Source organism: Notamacropus eugenii, chromosome 2 (assembly GCF_028372415.1).
Source record: "Notamacropus eugenii isolate mMacEug1 chromosome 2, mMacEug1.pri_v2, whole genome shotgun sequence".
NCBI classification, from domain to species: domain Eukaryota; kingdom Metazoa; phylum Chordata; class Mammalia; order Diprotodontia; family Macropodidae; genus Notamacropus; species Notamacropus eugenii.
The window spans coordinates 381,759,119-381,780,155 of NC_092873.1; the positions used below are offsets into that span (position 1 = coordinate 381,759,119).

The 21,037-nt window shown below is 37.4% G+C and overlaps 1 long non-coding RNA gene across 6 annotated transcripts in view; it reads left to right on the forward strand.

Moving 5' to 3' along the window:
• The first annotated feature begins 1,600 nt into the window (after positions 1-1,600).
• LOC140528962 (uncharacterized) overlaps positions 1,601-21,037 on the forward strand; it is a 145,647-nt gene continuing 126,210 nt past the window's right edge. For 2 of the 6 annotated variants that reach the window (XR_011975359.1, XR_011975360.1), the window contains exons 1-2: positions 1,601-18,881; positions 19,498-19,643. This is a non-coding gene — a long non-coding RNA (uncharacterized lncRNA). Of the gene's footprint in view, positions 18,882-19,461; positions 19,644-21,037 lie in introns of all 6 variants that reach the window. The other 4 variants (XR_011975361.1, XR_011975363.1, XR_011975362.1 and 1 more) reach the window with 4 other exon arrangements.

Consider the following 21,037-nt stretch of genomic DNA (forward strand, 5'->3'; position numbering starts at 1 on the left):
AGCACAGATATCCCTTAGAGCACAGATATCCTTCAGGGCTATGGTACTATTTCTCTGATCCATAGGATTGTTGGCCAAGCAGGTGAGTGAGGAATTTGATCGACCTATGGGTAAGGACAGACTCAAGGTTCTGGAGTTGGGAGATTCTTCTGCCATTTCTGATTGCTTCAGCTCACCCAGGAGGTTCCAGGTCCTCCAGTTCAGTGTTATAGTTTTCCTAGGCCCTGAGACTCAGCAATCCAGGGTAAGGTTGCACCAGAGTGGTATTAGACACTGTGACTGTATATGGATCTGAGGGACAGGAATGATTTCTGGGGTCAAAAGAAAAGAAGAGAAGTTAGGGTCTGGCATGTGGAATATCAGAAGCCTTCACTCGTCATGCTGCCAGCCAGCTTTAACAGGATGCCATGCTTCTCCAAAGGAATTCCTTTATAACTCCCACAGATATAAAATGATCACCACAAGAACTTGTTAGGGAAATCTGGCCCCAGGGAAAAGAAGCACCAGCTGAACCTTCCAAACAAAATTATAATTCATGTCATGAAAAAATGCAAGTAACTGAGGGAAATTTAGTTTGGATATGTGGAGATTTGTTCTTAAATTGACTTCTGAATATGATTTTGAAGGAGCACAGTTTTTGCATCTCTTAATTGTGGTGCTCAGAAGCAAATCCCTGAACATTCTATCCTAGTTAGAGCTCTGATAAGCACTACTCCATTTTTGCAATTTTTCTTTTAAGAACAGTTTATTCATAGTCTTTGACCAGAAATCTATTGGGGAATGGCTTTTGGATACGCACACATTTATGTACGTATATATACACATGCATATATAACACATGTGCATGTATATACACATACATGGAGGGAAATATCTCACATACATATACATTTATACACATATATACATATATGTGTGTATATATGTGTTTGTATACACACGTACTTATATAGGCAGCGAGGTGGTACAGTGGGTAGAGCACCAGACTGGAATCAGGAAAATCTGAATTTAAATCTGATCTCAGACACTCACTAGCTGCGTGACCCTGGACAAGTCACAACTCTTTTTTGTCTCAGTTCCTCATCTGTAGAATGGGGATACACTAGAGAAAGAAAGGCAAAACCTCTCCGGTATCTTTGGTAAGAAGACCATGGGGTCATGTAGACTCTAACACGACTGAAGAACAATAACAACAAAAGTATATATATTACATATAATATACACAAACACACATCCATATGTACATATAATCTGTTGTTTATTGTGATTTGTTAATTGCTTATATATCTTGGATACCAAACCTTTATCAGAGAAATCTGAGATCAAGATTTCCTCCTTCCCCAACTCAACTTCTTCCCTTCTTATGCTGAATGTATTATTTGTTTGAACAGATTAACACATTTTTCTAAGGAAAGATTGTTCCCTAGTTCTTTGAAATGTCTCTGTGATTCACTCTTTCTGTCATATATATATATATATATATATATATATATATATATATATATATATATATATATATATATATATATATATATATAAATATATAATATGTGTGTATATATGTATGCATATATGTATATGTGTATATATATATTTACCTCTAATTAATTACCTCTTCCCTGAATTATCTTATGGCCTTCTAATTGGTCATTCTGCCTCCACATTCATCACTCTCCCCTCCATTGCAAGCATTGTGAAGCAGTGGAAAGAGCAACTGGTCCTGGGGTCCAAGAATTGCTCTCCCACTTACTGTCTTTGTCACCATGGATGAATCCCTTAGTGGATTTCATTTTCCTTGTCTGTAACATGTGGAAATCGACCTAAATGTTCTCTCAGGTCTGAGGACCTTTTAGGGTCTAGATTTATGGTCTTGTGATTTCACATAAATACCATACTCAGGCATACTAAAATACTGCTTGCTACTGAAACTCAGAGCTGGTGCCAAGGAAGGACTCTCTACTCCTACCCTAGCCCAGAGCCTGTGGAGCACCTGGAAGGACCCTGATAGAGTTACTGCCAATTGGCACTAATACTTGCCCACTTCCACACCAGGGTACCTTCTTGCTCTCAGCCTTCCTGCTAATACTGTTCCATTTTTACATTTCTCTCTGTCCCTGCCTGAGGGGCTGCAGAATCATTCATTCCTCCCCACATGTCCATACTTGTTGGTTTTTCCCACAGTGTCTTGCAAATAGGAGGTGGTATGTGTTGTGATGTAGTAGAAAATGACAATCCTATATCTGATAGATGCTTGATTTGGAACATATAGAGGGAATTAATATACATTTATATGAACAGGATCCAGTTTCCTATAGATAAATTGTTAAAGGATATATGAAGCTGATCCAACCATTCTGGAGAGCAATTTGGAACTATGCCCAAAGGGCTACAAAAATGTGCATACCCTTTGACCCAGCAATACCGCTTCTAGGATTGTATCACCAAGAGATCATAAAAATGGGAAAGGGTCCCACGTGTACAAAGATATTTATAGCAGCTCTCTTGTGGTGGCCAAAAACTGGAAATCAAGGGGATGCCCATCAATTGGGGAATGGCTGAATAAATTATGGTATATGAATGGCCATGATTTTAAAAACATAAAATTTAAGTTTTTGACATGTAGTTAATATTTACATATCATCAACGTTTATGGCATTATTCTGTACAATGTTCAATGGTAGGAAGGTACAAGGAATTACAGAAACCCATTAATCTGTTGGGATTCTATGACTCTAAGGATCACCCCCCAGCAACCCACATGCCATGTTACAGAACTCCAATTGCTTTCTATATGTCTTCCTATTATTTTCCTGCATAATGTGGAGTAGCAGAGGATAGACAGGGAAGTCAAAGGCTGTATTCAATCAAATTACCAGAGTCAAGTCCATCAAAGAGAATTTTGACTTATCTTTTCTGTCACAATAAACAACCAGAAGCTCAATACTTTCTGGGGTCATTACTTTAAAGTTGGTTCTTAGAAAGAAAACTGTTATTTATGTGTAATTGACACCATTCCCTTGATGTTGTTGGAACTTGTCTAACTATGACTTTGTCAAATGTGAGCATATTCGATTTAAAATAACAGATTAAATAAACAAAATTGACCATGTCACTCTCATGGAGTTGTGGATAGAGCACTGAGCCTGGAGAGAGGAAGATCTGAGTAAAATTCTAGCTGCAGATAACTGCTATTTGTGTGACTCTGGGCAAGTCATTTAACTTCTGTCTTTTTCAGTTTCCTTATCTATAAAATAGGGATCATAAGAGCAACTACCTCCCAGGGGTGCTGTGACAATCAAGTGAGATAATATTTGTCAGGTGCTTAACATAGTGCATGGAACACAAAAGGTGCTTAATAAATGCTTATTTTTTAAAGAAAAAAGGGTATATGAATAGTTTTCAAAAGAAGAAATGCAGGTTATCAATGTGAGAGTTGATGTCTGAGGATCTCTCAGGAGTGAAGCCTCCTCAAAGAGTTAATTGTTTCTTGCTCTGTTGAAACATTGCCAGTAGATTGACTTTGTAAAGAAATGTTCCAACACATCCTGTACTTTACCAGACTTCCTCCCCCACCCTACTCCTTGTTTTCAGGCATGTAGCAGGAAGGAATAACACCTCCCCCCCCCTTTTTTTTTTTCTAAAACTGCTTACTCTTTCAATGACTTCTCCCCTGTCCTTGTTTCCAGACAAATTTGTGAAACTGTCTTTGTTCTCTGTTGCTGATGTAGACTGCTGTGAATAGATTGTACCCTCAAGGCTTGCATCAATGAGTCCTGAGGAAGAAGGCTAGGGAGGGGGGATTGCAGTTAGACCCTATATGATCTGCTGAGCTAAATATATTTCTGCTCTCTTGGGTCTGCACCATCTTTTTGCTCTGAGGGAGCCCTTTCTCAAGAAAGTCAATAAATGAACTATTCTTTTTGCTAATATCTCTGAGTTTCTGATTCATTGATAAGGGTGTCTGTACTCCACACATCGATAACCATGTATAAGAATGTTCCAAACCAAAATTTCCAAAAAGAACTTAATTTCCAAAAGAAATTAAAATGAAAACAACTCTTAGGTTTCACTGATACCCATTAGGAAGTAGTTTCTAAATCACCATTTTGTGTGGTTTGTCCTTTGTTCCCAAAGAGGACTATGACACCAGGAAGATGATGCCACTGATGGGGATCAAAAAAGGTGCAGGAACCACAAGAGATCCTGTCAACCTAGTCTGGAAAGAATTCATTGGACTCAAGCAATCTTAAGACAAGTAGGCAAAAAAGTTTATTAATATTACGCTTTCCAGCGGACAAGAATTCTTAGGGAACCTGCAATTTAAAAGAGTTATAGATAAAGTTTATGTAGATTATTCTATAGTAAGATGTGTGCCAAATATGCTAACTAGGTGTTTTGGGGTGTGATTAGGGAGTGGTAAGGAGGGGTCAGTTCTTAAAGGAACATGCACTTTGGGTATATACTGCACAGGTATTTTACCCAAAATTCGTCGGGAAATAGCCCAAGGTGGGGTTACATGGAGGTGTGGTTTTAGGCCTGAAACCTCCCTAAGTTAACTAATGGTCAGGGCTGACCAGGAAATATCAAGCTTCTCTTATCAATGACTTGTTAGACAAGATTAATGGAGGGGAGTACACATACATTTAAGTAGAAGATACATATGCTTGGTCAGTGAAGAGTAAATGTCCCTATGACCCAGTGCACAGCTAGTTTAGTCAGTATGCAGCTGGCTCTAAGTGATAAATTCTGTAGGTACAGCTGGTTACTATGGCAGGAAGGCAGACAATGGTTTCTGTTGGGGCAGGCTGTCCTTGAGCTGGAGGGAGACTGCCTGAGATAGTGTTTTGAGGTTAGAGACAAATGTGATTTTTAAGAGAAATATAATTTTAGAATTGGGGTCCAAGCACATGCACCCAAACACCTCATCACCATGACTTGCAAATTAATTGGATTTAAGTGAGAGAGGGCTGTGCAAAGTCACCAGCCTCACTTTCTCCTCCAGAGGCATCTGGGTCCAGTGGCCAGATGTAGATCAGGATGATTGGAGATGGTCTGGGATGCAGTGGTGGGAGACCATTTTAAATATAAAGAAACAGTGGTTTAGATAGGGTTAAGAGATCTGTCTCAGTTATATGACTATTAAGTTAGAGTTGGAATTTTTGCCAGTGTAGTTTCATTTTTAAACAGAGGATTAGCCATTTCACCTCCTTCTTTCTCCTCCGCATTTTTTTCTTTTCATTTTTTCATTTTGAATTTAAAAACTAAAAAAAGCATTTTTGTTACATAATAGAAAAAAAATGATTGCATGTGAAACTGCAAATCTGTTTTGTACAGCTTATTATTCCTTTTAAATGTTTAATAAAGTTATCATAGAATTTTTTTGTTTTTTCTTCCTCCTCCCTCCCCCCACCTAGAAATGGCTACCCTTCACATAAATATGTGTATATATAACATACATGCCATGAATGTTACATATAACATGTATGTAAAACCATTCTACAGATACTTCTATTTGTCAATTCTTTCTCTGGATGTAGACAGCATCTTTCTTCATATGTCCTTTATAATTAATTTGGATATTTATAATAGTAAAAATGACTTAGTTGGTCAAAGTTGTTCTTTTTTTAAAATTTTATTTATTTAACTTTTAACATTCATTTTCACAAAATTTTGGGTTCCAAATTTTCTCCCCATTTGTCCCCTCCCTCCACCCCAAAACACTGAGCATTCTGATTGCCCCTATCACCAATCTGCCCTCTCTTCTATCATCTCTCCCTTCCCTTGTCCCTATCTTCTCTTTTGTCCTGTAGGGCCAGATAACTTTCTATACCCCTTTACCTGTATTTCTTATTTCCTAGTGGTAAGAACAGTACTCGACAGTTGTTCCTAAAACTTTAAGTTCCAACTTCTCTTCATCCCTCCCTCCCCACCTATTCCTTTTGGGAATGCAAGCAATTCAATATAGGCCATATCTATGTAGTTGTGCAAATGACTTCCATAATAGTCGTGTTGCATAAAACCAACTATATTTCCCTCCATCCTATCCTGCCCCCCATTGCTTCTATTCTCTCTTTTGATCCTGTCCTTTCCCAAGAGTGTTGACTTCAAATTGCTCCCTCCTCCCATTGCCTTCCTTTCCATCATCCCCCGCACCCTGCTTATCCCCTTCTCCTCACTTTCCTGTATTGTAAGATAGGTTTTCATACCAAAATGAGTGTGCATTTTATTCCTTCTTTTAGTCGAATGTGATGAGAGTAAACTTCATGTTTTTCTCTCACTTCCCGTCTTTTTCCCTCCACTAAAAAGTCTTTTACTTGCCTCTTTTATGAGAGATAATTTGCCCCATTCCTTTTCTCCCTTTCTCCTCCCAATATGTTTCTCTCTCACTGCTTAAATTCATTTTTTAAAGATATGATCCCATCCTATTCCATTCACTCTGTGCTGTGTGTGTGTGTGTGTGTGTGTGTGTGTAATCCCACCAACTACCCAGATACTGAAAAGTTTCAAGAGTTACAAATATTGTCTTTTCATGTAGGAATGTAAACAGTTCAACTTTAGTAAGTCCCTTGCGACTTCTCTTTGCTGTTTACCTTTTCATGCTTCTCTTCATTCTTGTGTTTGAAAATCAAATTTTCTTTTCAGCTCTGATCTTTTCATCAAGAATGCTTGAAAGTCCTCTAAGACCATTTTTTCCCCTGAAGTATTATACTCAGTTTTGGTGGGTAGGTGATTCTTGGTTTTAGTCCTAGTTTCTTTGACTTCTGTAATATGATATTCCATGCCCTTTGATCCCTTCATGTAGAAGCTGCTAGATCTTGTGTTATCCTGATTGTATTCCACAATACTTGGCTTGTTTCTTTCTAGCTGCTTGCAATTTCTTCTCCTTGACCAGGGAACTCTGGAATTTGGCCACAATGTTCCTAGGAGTTTGTCTTTTTGGATCTCTTTCAGGCAGTGATCTGTGGATTCCTTGAATACTTATTTTGCCCTCTGTTTCTAGAATATCAGGGCAGTTTTCCTTGATAATTTCATGAAAGATGATGTCTAGGCTCTTTTTTTTGATCAAGGCTTTCAGGCAGTCCCATAATTTTTAAATTGTCTCTCCTGGATCTATTTTCCAGGTCAGTTGTTTTTCCAATGAGATATTTCACATTATCTTCCATTTTTTCATTCTTTTGGTTTTGTTTTGTGATTTCTTGGTTTCTCATAAAGTCATTAGCCTCCATCTGTTCCATTCTAATTTTGAAAGAACTATTTTCTTCAGTGAGCTTTTGAATCTCCTTGTCCATTTGGCTAATTCTGCTTTTTTAAAGCATTCTTCTCCTCATTGGCTTTTTGAACCTCTTTTGCCAATTGAGTTAGCCTATTTTTCAAGGTGTTATTTTCTTCAGCATTTTTTGGGTCTCCTTTAGCAAGATGATGACCTGCTTTTCATGCTTTTCTTACATCTCTCTCATTTCTCTTCCCAGTTTTTCCTCCACCTCTCTAACTTTATTTTCAAAATCCTTTTTTAGCTCTTTCATGTCCTGAGCCCATTGAATATTTATTTTGGATGTTTGGGATACAGAAGCCTTGACTTCTGTGTCTTTCCCTGATGGTAAGCATTGTACTTCCTCATCTGAAAGGATGGGAAGAGATATCTATTCACCAAGAAAGTAACCTTCTATGGTCTTATTTTTTTTTCCCCTTTTTCTGGGCATTTTCCCAGCCTGTACGTGACTTCTGAGTTTCCTCTCCACACCCACCTGGCCTCCAGTTCTGCCCAGCTAGAGCTTGGCGTCTGAGATTCAAATGCTGCTTTCCAGCCTTAGGGCTTCGGCAGGGGTGGGGCTGCTATTCAGTGTGAGATTAAGTTGAGCTGCTCAGGTGGGGGCAGAGCCACCACACAGGGCTTAGTTTCCTCAGGAGCTTTACACGGAGACCTTCAACAATGGATCTGAGCTCCTGCCTGCTTTGGGAGCCCTTGTCCACTGCCGCCTCTGCTGCTGCCTCCTGAGGGGGCCCGAGCCATGGAGACACCCAGCTCCCCTCTCAGGGAGCTGAAAAGACCCTCTCACCAACCCCTGGCACCTGTGGGCAGAGGGACCCACACTGCCGCTGGAGACTCCATCCCTGGAGCCCGCTCAGATCTGTGCTTCCTGGCATTGCGCAGCCAAGACAGGGCTGGGCTCTACTCTGGGTCTGGTGCACGATGGACCCCCCATGTCTGGTCCCCCAGATCTCTCTGGAACAGAAATCTTCTCCACTCTGCTGTCCTGTGGCTTCTGCTGCTCCAGAATCTGCCAGGAGCTCTTCCCCACAGGTATTTTATGGGCTATGGGTTTGGAGCTAGCATATGTGTATCTTTCTGCTCCACCATCTTGGCTCCTCCCTTACAAAGTTGTTCTTAAAACCATATTGCAGTTGCAGTATACAATGTTCTCGTGGTTTCACTCTTCATTTTTTCATGCATATCTATCCATGTTTTTCTAAGGTCATCAAGCTCATCATTTCTCACCACACAGTAGTGTTCCACCACAATCATATAGCACAACTTGTTTAGCCATTCCGCAGTTGACAAACATACCTTACTCTTGTCAAACTCAAGGTTATTGTAGTCATTTGCCTTGCTATAAAATGTGTGTGTACTCTGTTCCACTGATTTACCTTTCTGTTTCTTTCTAGTTCTATTTCTTAGCCAGTATCAGAGAATTTTGATAATTACTACCTTATAGTATATTGTATGTTATTGATTATGTGGTATTAGATTGGAATTTATAAAGACCCAAGTAGAAACCTTTATAAATTTTATACAAAGTACACTTAATTATAATGTTGAAGCACAGGGGTTGTTAACATTATTAGTAAGACAAATCCGTAAAATGGTTTTGCAAAATACAAAGGCACTAGACAATCTTGACCATTGCCCAACGTGTAACCTGTGCTGTGATACAAATCTCCTGCTGTGCCCTTATCCTTGATGAATCTAATAATACCACCAAATTACTGCAACATATGAAAACCCAAATCAATGCCCTAGAACAACTACCAGATGCTATAGATCAGGGGTGGGGAACCTGTAGCCTTGAGGCCATGTATCTAATAACTAAAACTAGGCCTGGTGATTAGCCCCAGACAATGAGCTACCTGGTACAATCAAGATACATGCCAAGACAATGCACCAGGTACATGCTTCCTTTTTTTTAATGGTCTTTCTATTTTAAAAAAAATGATATTTACTTATTAATAGCAAAGAAGATTGTATACAAAATTGAGAAACCCTATTATGTGTAGTTTGTCTTTCTTTTTAAATACATATGTAATAATTTCCACATGTAACTTTCAACTCCTTGTCTGCTCTTCCCTTTGGCTTTGTATACTCTCTTTGCACTAAATAAGACAAAACAAAATAAAACATTTCAATGACCATCTTGTTTTTCATTTCTTTCTTCCTCTTCTTTTATTTTATTTTTGGTGTGGGATTTCTTTCTACCATGGCTCATACTCCCATCTCCCTTCTCTTTCACTGGAAAAAAAAAAAAAAGATGAATGAGAACCCTTGTAACACAAAAGCACACTCAAGTAAAAGAGATTCTCTCATTGGCTGCAACCAGAAAAGTATTTATCAGTTTTTTCCATAGCCCCTCCAAGAACTGTCATTCTGACTTTAAAAAATTCTTAATTAACATCAGTTAGTAAAGCAATTTCTATAAACATCGAACAGAGGTTTTCATGAAATGATGAGTTTCTGTTACATATTGCTTGTGTTTCTTGTTTTGCATATAATTAAATCAAAATGCAACTTTAAAAACTGTCCTGCCCTTCCTCCCTTCCTTCCTTCTTCCCTTCCTCTCTTCTTCCTTCCCTTCATTCCTTTTTTCCTTCCTTCCTTTCCTCCCTTCCTTCTTCTCTTTCTTTTTCTTTTCCCTCATTTTTCTTATTTTCACTTTGTTAAGACCAGGGAGATTCAGCTGTGGAATTGCTAGTTCCTCATTTTCAGCCAGCTAGCCATTTGGATAATTTTAAAACTTCCCATTGGCAGGATTAAAACTGATCCTTTTGTCTTTAAATTCTTTCATTAAAGAATAACTAAATAATTCTTGTCATCTGTAGAGAAATCTCTCAACATGGTTGAGGGGGGACTTTTGAGCCCTTAGGGGAGAGATTTCCAACTTCAACAGAAAGCTGCCAAGAAGACTATGACCTCTCTTTTGACCTGAGAAGAAAGTTCATTTTGATTTTACAAATACAAGGAAAGGAAAAGATTATTTTGACTTATGTTTGGTAGAATTAAGCTAGTTAGAGCTAAATTTTCAGGAAGATTTAAAGGAAAGTAGGGATAAATTTTGCCAAAGGTTCCCTTTTAAATCACCTTTAGGTCCTAGTTGACCAGTCTTAGGGCCCTAGAAGTTATGCCTAGGAATTAGGAATTGGAACTAGTGGAGAAATTGTTAAAACAAATCCCTGAATATTATAGTGTTAGCTGTAGGAATGATGCCCATATAGGCTGAACTCAGGCTGCTTGGAAATTATCTCCCTTGCTTTATTTTGATGACAGAGGGAAAGGGTGAAGTTTCTCTAGGGAAAGTTTCAGGGTGGGATATCTTAGGGAGGTACTCTCTAATGCCTTCAGTTGGAGAACTTCTCAGAAGGAATAGCCAAAAAGGTGTGTACCTGGGGAATCTAGTCCAATTCTCTCAAAGGCGGTTCCTCCAAAGAGTGCCATTCCTCGTGGAGGATGCCCGCATGAGAGATGGGATAGGGCCTAAGAAGAGAAATGCCTCCTACTGGGTCCCTATTACAGCCTGGAAAAAGGGTGGGCTCCCTGTCCAGGGGGATGGGGATGACTAAAGAGAAAGCTATTAAGTTGTGTAAAGTTTGATTTGAGAATACAAAGGGTTTAGGGGATTGTTTTGGCCAAAGCATAGAATTTCTGATAATTTAGAAAGCTATGGAATTTTACTGAATAACACCCCAAATCAACTTAGAATGGATGAGCTGTTGATGTTGCTAAATCCTTTATCATTCTCAGTTTTTTCCCCTCTGATTATACTGTTAGAGACATGCTTGACACTAAAAAGGTATCCAGGAAAATTTATTACAGCAGAGTTCAGAGGAATTGAACACTTTGGCCAAAGTGGGTCTCCATCCTCTTTTCAGGAGGAGGGAGTGTCACATACAGAAGCGAGATTGGTTTTATACTGTTAGTTCAGGACAGATCCTCCCATCAGGAGATGGATTGGTTCGTTCTCCATTAGGTCACCATCTTCTCTACATGCCCATTATGTAACCTCCCCTTAGTGTGATTCCCCCTCCCACACATTCTTTAACATAGGACCCATGATCAGGAAATGAAGGGATAATTTTATGCAAGGTGTGTCTGCTTGTATACCTGGGGTTCATTAAGCAAGCACAGTGAAGGAAAGCTTTCTCCAGGTTCTTCTTGGTCATCTTCCTGACTGGTTCAGGCTGGTTTCAGGCCTGGACCTTCTTATCAACAATTCTGTGACTTTCTGAAGGCCATTGTCTGTCTCCTGATTGGTTGAGTCCACCTGCAGTCTGCTGAATTTCTTATTATCGGACTTATTTTCAATGACTATACCAACTAATAATAACTTCTGTAGAAACTTAACTTTTGCTATCTCTCACAGTACTTTGGCAAAAAGTCTAATGGAATGGAACTTGAACCAGCTCTTCTATCTAGTAGGGACTTGGTCTAAAAACAAAAGGCACTTTAAATGGGTGAACACAATTGGCAAAGCCTAGAGCAATACGTATTGTTTCTAAATTACAAGTTTTATTGATAAGATTCTAAAAGCATTAATATAATTAGGAAACAGAAAAATCATTTTAGGTTGACAGTGTATGGCCAGCCGCAAAATGGTCATGAGTTCTACACTTAATAGAAAGAGGTAAAATCATGACTTTAAAATCTCCTAGAGAAAAACCCAGGAGAAGTTCAGGCCTCATTTAATATTATGTCTTGTTAAAGGTTCTGTGTGGGTCTGTTTGAAACTAAGTTACGAAGAGTGTGTTCTTTACTTCAGATAGAAAGGGACCTTATACAATAGGGAAAATCTTTAAGACGATGGAAAATATGTTTCTGTTTTGTCTGTGTTGTTCCTGCTTTTGCTAACCCATAGCTAACAGGTGTTTTATCTTTGCCTTTTCTTTTGGTATGATCAATCAAAAGAAACAAGCTGTTAAAACGATGAACTTTAAAGAAGAAGGTCTAAAAGAGGACAAATCTCTCTCTCTCTTTTTATTTGTTTCCAACATGACCATGTTGGAGATCAATGAGATGAAAAACAGATACAGATATTAATTGAAAACAAAGATACAAAAAAAAATTATTGGAAACCAAATTTGTGAAAAAAGCATAATCAAATTTGTTCCATTTCTAAAGTATAATTTGAATATCTTTATAAAGTATTTTGATGAGTTTATGAAGTACTACCAAACTCTTTAGAGTTTAATGAAAACAACAACCACAAACAAGTAAAATTCACAGATCAGTTATTCCTTAAAAGGGACCTTTAAAATGACTAGGGATTGATGTGAAACTGAAGTTGGCATTTTAAGAACTGTCTTAATAGTCATGAACTATGTTTAGGAGAGACTCAAGATAGAAATTCAGAAAAGTGTTAAAATAAAAAAACTTAGAAAATAGCATAGGAAAAATTAGATTAAAACATATTGTGAGCTTAAATAATTGTACAACTCAGAATTTGAGAAGGAAATGCATTTGTTAAGCCTGAAGAACTTTCTGTTATCCAGTATCTAAGTCTAAAGTTTTAGGGTATCAGTCTGTGGAATTGGTTTAAATTTTCATGTAGAATAAAGGCATACTTTAAAAACTCTAATGTTGGGATAAGCTTATTGTAGCAAGGAATTTTTATTATTAGAGGGAAGAATAAGAAAATTTAAGACCATCTTCAGAAAAGAATCAAAGTGGATAGAATTGGAGTTCTTTTATACTCTTCTACTGTTTGCTGCTTTTAAACAACCAACCTGAGGGCACTGAGCAAGTCCTGATTAGAGAACCCAAGTTGAAGGTGATTTCCAAAGTGCCCCCAGAGGAAGAAAACTTGTCTTGAAATCAGAAAGCCACTGGAAGTAAGTGAAGCTTAATGATCATTTTGCAGCGTAAGTCAATTGTTTAGGTAAAAAACGCGGTAAAACTTGAGTTGAATTCAATTGTTTAGTGAAAATAAGTTCAAATTGTATAAATGAGGCTGTAGTTAGGGAAAGAATCACTGACCATAGAATTAAATAACAATATGAATTCTAAAAATGAGAGGAATAAAGTAAGTGCATGCACACCTAATAGAAGTGTCACCAGGTATGACCACCTTGGGGATCTTTCAGTCTTATGAACCTGGATACCAAGTCTGTCACTAGATCACTAGAAGCCTCTCATACAGGCTGAAACGGACTGAAGCACTTGACTCTTCAGGAAAGGGATCTCCTATTTCCCAAACCCTAAAATCATAAGGCGTTGTTTAGTTTACATAAAAGCAGGAAAAGGGAAAGGGCAATGCTGCTGAGAACAGCACCTATGACTGGAGGGGCAAGGCACTGTGATTCCACTTGCAGAGAGTAGGGTCTAGCAGTGGAGCCCTGTTACCCTTTAACAGAAGAGAAAAGTCCTTAGTAGCTTTCAGGGTATTAAGACAGATTATAGTCACACGAAGGTCTTTTGAGCAGTTCACAGTGATAGCAACTTTGAAGGTAAGGGTGTCCAGTTTGAAAGTCATGTAAAGTCATAAATGATGATAATCATAAATGATCAAGGGTGCTCAGTTTACAAAAGATCAGACTAAAATGAGCATATGATTTATAAAAGTATAAAATACTAAAATTTTGAGAGAGAAATACAGAACTTGCAAATTATTTCAAAACAAATACATATTTAATAGAATAAAATAAGGAAACAAAATATAAAAGAATTTTTTTCAGTTAGAAGCTTGCAAAATCATGAACAGTGATTTAGAATCTCTATTAAATGATACCTTACAATAGGTTAGGTTTAAAAAATGTACTTAATTTTGAGTGATTTGAAATGAAACGGAAAAAGTTACACCCTCAGCCCTTCAGAAAAGTACAATCTCTATCAAATAGTTTTAAGTAGTGCAATTCCTGTTAACTCTATATGAAGTCAAAACCTTTTAATAAAAATAGAAATTTTAAATCAAGAAATTGTTATACTTCAAATAAAAGGATCTTGCTAATTCAAATCATTGTCAAATATATAATTAAAGTAGGAACACACACACACACACACATATAATATGTATATATGTTAAAGTAGGAGCCCTGGAATTTGCAATTTGAATTCTTGACAATTAATGGCCTTTGTGGAAGCTGAGATGTTCAAATTATTGAACTATATTTTATTTAGGTGAATTCAAAGTTAAATTAGTATACTAAGGCTTTATGTTCATTTATAACTATTAGGAAATTAGCTCCTCTTCTGATGGAGGCAAACATAAAATTTCTAACAGGGAAACTATGGTTTGGGAAAATATCAAAAGTTTGTAAAAGAAAGAGGCAATTAGGAATTAGAATCGTTCACAGACAACAAGCACCAAAATGGAAGTTGCCTTTAATAATAATAAAAATAAATAATAAAGTTACTTACTATTATGCGAATAGCAGAGAACCTTTTAGAGTACCAATAACTGTGACATTCCTATGCCATAGACCTCACTTGGACATTGCCAAAATAGCTGGATGAATGTGTGTCCAGCACAAAAAATGTTAATTTGGAGAGACAAATGATTGTTCTCTACAGTCATCCTGCTTGCTAAAATTTGTGACTCCCTAAAATGAGGAATTTGTGCAGGAAGTTGTTTTAGAGTCTATTTGCCTATCATTTTTAAAAACTGTGTAATTGTAACTAATTCTAATTGCCTAAAAGCCCTGAAAGAAATTGCTATGAATTGGGAGTTTATAAGCATTAAAGAACCAAAAAGGAGTTTATTAGAGGAATTAAGCAACTAGGAGAAAGAACAGTGTTGCATAAAAAATGAGAAAAGTTAAGGAAGAGTAGATGGGTAAAGAAAGCTGGAGTTTGTACTGATGGCATAAATTCAGGGTTTGAAAGTAAAAGAGTTTTGGAGTTTTGAAAGAGAGATTTCAGAGACGGTCTTATCCCACTGAAATAGAAAAAATATAGGAAAATTCTTTTAAACAATGCTCCTTTGATAATTGCTGCATATCTTCCTTCCCTGATCAAAATAAGTCTACACAATATGTCTCATAAAATATACCAGTTACTTGATTGATAGAGAACGGATTATATCTTTATGTGGTTTAAATAGTCATGCTAAAGGATTAGTAATTTAGAAAATTTAAACTAATTGATTTTGCTCTTTGGGTAACTCAAAGAAACAAAGAAGCAATATTGGGAAGTTGGGAGTGTCACCATGAATTTTTTTAAAATATAAGCCAACTAAAAATAATGGAACCTTGTGCAAAATGAAATTTAGTTATTGCCACTAGGCATTCTAAATCAAAACTGATTGGGTTGAAAATATTGTAATGGTAGTAAATTAGAGAATCTGATCATTTCTTATACGTACAAAGGGAATAATAAATATTTACATCTGTCTTCCAGGATTGTTGGGAGAAACACATAGTTGTCAAGTGCTTAGCACACTGCCTGGCTTGTGTAAAGGATGAGCATTATAAAGTTCAGACCATGGAGGAATATAATTGAATAAAATAATATTTCATTAATAGGTACTTTTTCTAACTGGCACGGAATATTAACAAAATTGGGAAACTGCAGACTAAGCATCTGAAAGATTTACTAAAAATAGGCTTGAGTCACTTCCAAGACGTAGAAGATGCCTGGCATGGAGTGGGCACTGCATAAACTACTATGATTACCCTTACAATTGGTGGGTTGTATAGTTTATAAGAGACCACCCTAAAAAGTGGGGGGGGGGGACTGTTCTATTAATATTTCCTACCAGAATCTCATTCTCCTAGGGGAGGGATGAGCAGCTAAAAGAAAATAGCTAGAAAGCAAAACAACTGGAGTGAAACAAAAATTCAGTTGGTTTGAATAGATCGTCATAACAAGATTAGATACATGCCAAGTGTAAAAATCTGGGTTCAGAATTTTTAAATGTTTCAGTTGTTATTTGAATTTGTCAGCCGAAAAATGTAAATTTTCTGGTCTGGCGATGTCCGTATTAGTGCTATTAAGGCTGAGCTGGCTGGTTATTGTCATAGCAAATTAAGTCTATTTCTTAGAGATTTTTAACAGAGAAGGGGATCTCTGCAAGTGATCGGAACTGGAGAAGTAAATCCTCTAGAAGCTACTTTTAAGCCCCACTCCTTCCAGTGTTCCTAAGAGGAGAGATCTCCAAAGGACCACAGGATTGAGTCAGAGGGTGTTTCAAAGAGTGAACGACTGTATGAGATGGGATTCATCATCATCATCCTCTCCATAAATAGCTCCTTATCCACCTGTTCTTGAGCTCGTGGTGACTGGAACTTTGAATCCTCCTTTTTAGCCAATCTCACACTTTGACTTCTGCTTTACCATTGAGAACAATGACTGATAATACTGATAACTGCGTCTTTTATGTAACTCAACTTGTTTCTTATTTTCCTCCACTCCCTATTTTAAAAATGTCTAGTTCTGCAGGTATTGTGTGCAGGGATGTTGCCTCTGCTCACCATAACCGGGTGGCTGTTTGTCAAAATTAATAGTCTATGTCTTCACATTTTGAGAAACTTTGTTTATTCACACATGGATTTTATCAGGCTGCGTGTGTGTGCGTGTGCATGTATATGTGTGTGTGTGTGCATACATAAAATGTTTTTTTTTTCTGCCTCTTTCAGCAACCAAACTATTCCTGCCTGAAAGGGGTATCTTACTTGCGAATGTGTTGCAATTTCCAGTTGAATGAAAGATCTTGGAGGCCAGGGAGTGTTTTAATTTTATTTTGCTTCTCCAGAGTTGTGGAAAATACCAGGCACAAAGCTGATGTTCCTAAATCCTTGTTGGGCAACTGGCTGGTGCACAGCATAAAACCCTTGGCTTGGAATCAGGAAGACTCCTTTTCCTGAGTTCAAATCCAGCTATGTGACTGTGGCCAGGTCACTTAACCCTGTCAGTTTCCTCATCTGTAAGGAGAAGGAAATAGCAAACCACTCTAGCATCTCTACCAAGGAAATCTCCCAAAAAGGTGTTCAGGAAGAATCAGACAGGACTGAGACAACTAAACAGATTCTTCTGTACAGAAAGCCCAAGGCTGGGAGTGGTGTGGTATAGAGATATTTTCTCTTCGCTTGGGTGAATGATGAGAAGGTGACATCAGCCCCTTTTGGGAGGTTATACAAACTGTGCTGTGTAACCCCCAAATGAGCCCAGTTAAGACTGACTCCCTTAGGGAACCCAGTTCTAGATTGTCTCCCATTTATGCATGCTGATTACTTTGAAAAAAATAAATAGTAGATACAACCTAAATCCTGTGTGTTTTTCTTAGACCAAACTCTGGAGGTTGATACTTTGGTGCCTTGGACTCAGACTTGGACAGGGAATTAAAGAATGCACCCTATCCTCGCTCTCCCAACAGTGCTGGAACTAGGTGCCCTGGACTTATTCTTATTGTCCTGAAAATTCTAGGTTTGAAGGAGTAAGTCCCTTCTCCACCCCCTGTTCCTAACAGCAGACTCCTGCTTGGTATTGTCGAATTTTTCTCTCTGAGTTGGTTCTGGGGAATGAAGACCACTTGTGTAGGTCTTCTCTGAAAGGATATCCTCTGCAATTTGGTAATTGACATGTGATAAATTGTATTGCAATCTGAATTTGTTGTCTGTGAATTTGACTTCTAGAAGAATGTGGAAAAGTTTTTTTTGACTGGTCTAAATCTAAATTGGCTTGTCTTAAAAACAAACTAAGCCTAAAAAGCCAACTAGAAAATCAGATTTCTGCAGCTTGCTATTTTGTCTGTCTCTGTGTTTCTAAAATGATTGTGTCATGTTTGTGGGGAAAGATTTAAAATGCAGGCAGGCAGCCAGAAACCTTCTGAAGGCTATGGTTAAGAGAGGCTTTCAGCAGATTTTTTTTTGTTTTGTTTTGAGTGCCAACACTGATCAAGTTGGCGCTACAAGAATAAAGTTAGATAATAAGTAATGGAACTGAAAAAGGAAGGTGAGACCCACCTAGGAGTTAGTTTGGGAAGTGGAAATCAGAGAAGGGATCTTTTTCTCTGAGTAAAAATGCTGAGGTTTTTTTCCTTTTTTTCCTACTACTGCTTTATTTTGATAATATTCAATATAAATTTTAGACTTTAATAAGGGCCAAAGTTTGAATTAAGAAGAGCCTGGACCTAATAGTCCCCTTTGTTTAACTTAGAGGACACCTTTTGATGTCAAGCAAGCAAATGGGACTTCCTTACCAGACCCTTCTTCTGGGATCTTAGTGATAAGGCCTGGGTTGTAACTTCAGCTTTGTCAGCTCTGTTAAGATACCACAACTTCAAAGGCCTGTTTAGGACAGGAAGCCTGGTGGGATTTTCTTATTGTATGTCACAAAGACATATGTTTACATAGCCTGGAATCACAAGTCCCAACAGACACTACTTTGTTAATTGTCTTGTCTTACTAAATTTATGATTTGTTCAACTAAGAGAGTTCCTTTCTCACGGCAAAATGTATATAAGCCAGAAGATTTCTGTACTGGGTAGCCTGAACATTTTTCTGGCTCCATAATGCATTATGTTACTGTTTTCTTTAATAGAGAATTGATTAATTAATTAATTAAATCATAAAATGTATGCATTTAGCCTGTTGCCTTTTCTTTAACCAAGTTTTCAGGTCAACAATTTTGATAAAGATCTAGAAGGAGCAGAGCAAAGATAGCAAGGACTGAGGAGTGAAAGGTGAGTTTTTTTGTTACTCCAAAAGTTAGATGAATTCAGGTTTAATTAGATCCCAAAGCTAAAGTTTGTCGATTATGTTTAAAATTAAATCTAAAGAACTTCCCCCTCCCCCCCACATATCTGACATGAGAGCAGTGTGTTTAAAATTGCAAAAATAAGTTGTTGGGTTTTTTTTTTGTCTTTTAAGATACTTTGATCATGGCTTTTATATCATTGCCTTAAATGCAATCACTTTAGGATTTCAGTGATTTGTTTATAATGCATATTAATACTGTAAAAGCTATTTTTTAAAGTACTTAATATGTGAGAGAAATGCAGCTCTCTTGAATTGTAAATTATTAAGTGCTAACTCTCCAGATTCTAAAAGGTGAAGAAAAGCAGGAGATAAAGGAGGGTGAGTATGATTTTTAATTTGGAAAACTATATTAGTTAGGCAGTCAAGTCTTGTGTAATATTTTAATTGACTTTGGGAGTAGCGGAAACCCCCACTCTTGTGTTTCAAAAGGAACATAAGCCATGGCATGTCTCCAAAAAACATGTTGTAATTGCTAAAAATACCTAACTGGATTTTTTTTTAAAGGATTTGTCTCAGAGACTTCTTCCTGTATTGGTATAGGAATAGAGAATGCAGATTTCTCTCTTCTTGTGGGAGAATGAGAGATTTGGAGGTCCTTGATCTCCTAGAGACCACCTGAATTTTGTGATATGCAGATTAACGAAGAGACTCCCCTGGACTGAAAGTAACCACATAGCCAGAGAAAGGTAGGATTGTTGTAAGACATTGGTTAACAGTAGTATGTACAGCCTGGGATATGGTTGGAATGTAAAGAAAAGGGGGAGGGGGATAGTCAGAGTAATGGTTTGAAAGTTTAGGAAAGAGAAGTAAAGACTTGGGTGAAAATATGGAAGGTAGAACAATACCAGTTTGGGTACCAATGGGGGCAGGCAGCTGCAAGTCCATGTTCTCCAAGCTCCCTTTCCTTATCCTTGGATAGTTGTTCTGGGTGTCCTTGTGCCAGCTTCAGATGGTGTAAGCATGTTGAGAGAGTGTGCGGTTTGATTTTGTTTTAAGCAGAAAGATGGAAAATGAAAATTTTGTAGCTTGATTTGAAAGCCAATAGACCAAGTTCTAGAGGGTCAGAAGGAATCATGTCCACCTACCTTTCAGGATAAATCTGTAGGAAGGCCTTATTAAATCTAACACTACATAAATATTGGCTATGGTAAAGTTATAGTGATTTGTGAATATTATATAAAATCTTAACTGTTTCCTTCTATTGTTTAATTATTTAATTAACTAACTCTGAAGCTCTAGAGGTTTCCCCCTGGGCAAATTGTTCAACACCCTGTCAGTATTAAATAACATTAGGTCTCTTTGCCTGGGCCAAAAGCAGCAATACAACTAAGAGTCTTGGGATTCTAGCCCAGCACATTTTAAGCTAACCTGATGAGAACGTGTTTTCAAACTGTTTGTAAAACTTTATGTGCCTTTCCTAGTTTATAACTCCCAGGAGGATGGAATGGGGAGCTAGAATGCTTAGGGCAACTCTTTATCTGATAAGTCTCAAAGGTAAAGGAGACCAGAGGACTCCAGTTCTTTAAGAAAATAGAGAAAAAAGTTATTTGGACCTGGAAATTGTCATCACTTGTATATAAAAAAAAAAAGTGGAAATATATGAATTTATGGATAACATAATGTTTCCTTTAAAATGCTAAGAACATCAGGCTTTAAAAATAAAAATGTTACCATTAGTGATTATAAATCCAGTTTTGATTTGGTTTAAGTCAAAATCTGTCCTGAAGGAAATAAGAACTGGATCTGAGAATGCGCTCTCTATTAGGATTATTATGGTAGATTACTACCTAACACAGAAAGATAATTGCTATCTGGCATTGTAAACCTGAAAGTTTGGTTAAAGGAGGCAAACAGTGTAGGTGATATGTAAACTCATGTTTATTCCCTTAAAGCTAACTGAAGCTTGTGAACTTGTACATACCAGGAACCAACACATAAGTTCTGACTGACTGATAAAGAATAACTAGGCTTAAATATGTCTTAGAACAAATCCCAACTCAGCATGTCTGTGTCACTCAAATTTATGATCTTCATATATATTTAACCTTATTATGAGAAAGGAATTTTCTTAACTGAATAG